The sequence below is a fragment of the Pteropus alecto genome, unplaced genomic scaffold, assembly GCF_000325575.1.
Source record: "Pteropus alecto unplaced genomic scaffold, ASM32557v1 scaffold131, whole genome shotgun sequence".
Taxonomy (NCBI): Eukaryota; Metazoa; Chordata; class Mammalia; order Chiroptera; family Pteropodidae; genus Pteropus; species Pteropus alecto.
This window is the reverse complement of record NW_006434709.1, coordinates 6,812,842-6,814,737: the sequence shown is the minus strand read 5'-3', so window position 1 is coordinate 6,814,737 and position 1,896 is coordinate 6,812,842. Positions and strand designations below refer to the sequence as shown.

Here is a 1,896-nt window from a genome sequence, read left to right as displayed (position 1 = left end):
CAGCAATGACAAACATTTCGGAAAGCCAAAATGTTAGAATAACAATACCTCTAACAAGAACAAAACATATCAATATCAACAACAACAAAACATAACATGGATGGACTTAGAGGGTATTGTGCTGAGTGGAGTAAGTCAGACAGAGAAGGGCAAATGCTATATGATTTCACTTACATGTGGAATCTAAAATAAAAAAATGAACAAAACAGAAACAAACTCATGGAGAATATTTTGATGGTTGCCAGATGGGAGAGGGACTAGGAGGGTGGGTGAAAAAAGAGACGAGATTAAGAACAAATTGGTAGTTACAAAACAGTCATGGAGATGTAAAGTACAGCATAAGGAATATAGTCAACAAAATTGTAATAACTATGTATGGTGTCAGATGAGCACTAGATTTATCAGAATGATCACATCATAAATTGTATAAATGTTTAATCACCAAGTTGCATACCTGAAACTAATATAATATTGTATGCTAACTGTAATTGGAAAATAAAAAATATTTAAAAAAACAAAATGTGGACAGTTTTTATAGTTTTGTTAATACATTCTTTTTAAAGAAAACCATCAAGACATTTTTCATTTCTTTTAAAAGTGATCATGTCTCCCCTGGTAGTGTAATAATTCTGAAATTACCAGAGCATAATTTAAAAATAGTCAAATCACAATAAAATTGCAAACATCAAATCCCCCAAACCACAACTACCAATCACCTCAAATTTGCACATATTGATCATTTTTACCCAAACCTATTATGAGTAATGATAACTGAACCATCAAGTAATACCTATATCTAGGAAATCAGACTCTGACCAATAAAAATAGTCAAACGAACAAATCCCATCATTTCTTCTGTTCTATCATAAATGCTTAGAAATCATTAAGGCTCTCAAGGTACTTTTCCAATTAGAACTCTCCCAACAGATTTTGAAAAGTCAACCTGAATGTCAAAATCTGCAGTTTTCACAAGAATAGCACTCTTCTCAGAATACTATCATAATATCGCTTGCCTTGTAAGCGTTTCCTATTAAGATTGCCCTGGGTTTTGACAAATCAAAGAGCCAGTTAAAAACAAAAACCAAAACGATTTAATTCTTCCAAACAACTTAACTCTCCAAAAAAAAAAGGGCCTCAATAAAGAGCAAAAAAAAAACTGGTTAAAGGACAATTTTTTAAAAACTGCAACCGGACTCAACCAAAATTCTAAAAATACTATCTGCACACGTACAGACGAAGCGGTCAGTTATTATGGACACGCAAAGTTCCTTGTCAACATCGGGAAAGCAGGGGAGGCCTGCCTTTGTATCAATGCAAAGATGGGAAGGAGAACTGAAAAACATTAATTGCTGAACAAAATATTGCGAACTAAATTGCCAAACTGCAAAACAGCAAGTTATCCTTTGGGTTAGCCTTCCCCAGGAAGAAAAATGATTTTTTAAATTAAATTATTCCAGTAACATCAAAACGGGCCTAAGGGCCCGGCTGAGAAAAGAAAGGGAAAGTTTGGGGATAGCATCTAAGAACCATGGTGGAAATTCCTGTGCCCTGATCCCGGAGAGGGGCAAAAGGGGGCGAGAGCGGCGTTTGCGGCCGCTGGCTGGCGGTGGGGAGTCGAGCTACCGCTGGATCCCGGTGGGAGAGTGACAAGGAAGAGGAGGAGGTGGCCTAGGAGAGAATGGAAGCTTCAGCGCCGGCCAGTTGTGACCGAAACTCTGTCCACTTGGAGTCGTGGAGAAGACAGAGGAGGTGGGGTCTTGGTCCCTCGCTCCACGGGAGGTCGGGTGGAGGGTGGGCCGCGAAGAGCTGGGAGCCGAGTGCGGCCGGCCCGACACCTACCTGCGGGTCCCGGGCAGCCGCCCCAGAGCGAGGCCTAGTGCATCGCCGCCGCCTCCA

The 1,896-nt window shown here is 40.3% G+C and overlaps 1 protein-coding gene and 1 long non-coding RNA gene across 4 annotated transcripts in view; one reads left to right on the top strand and one right to left on the bottom strand.

Annotated features, from left to right (window-relative positions):
• The window catches only part of VPS54 (VPS54, GARP complex subunit), a 90,102-nt gene extending 88,206 nt beyond the window's left edge, over positions 1-1,896 (bottom strand). For all 3 annotated transcript variants that reach the window (XR_003045653.1, XM_006909551.2, XM_006909553.2), the window contains exon 1: positions 1,840-1,896. The gene's annotated coding sequence lies outside the window, so the exon portion shown is untranslated. The remainder of the gene's footprint in view (positions 1-1,839) is intronic.
• LOC112477899 overlaps positions 132-1,896 on the top strand; it is a 10,066-nt gene continuing 8,301 nt past the window's right edge. Inside the window, exon 1 of the long non-coding RNA XR_003045654.1 lies at positions 132-1,749. This is a non-coding gene — a long non-coding RNA (uncharacterized LOC112477899). The remainder of the gene's footprint in view (positions 1,750-1,896) is intronic.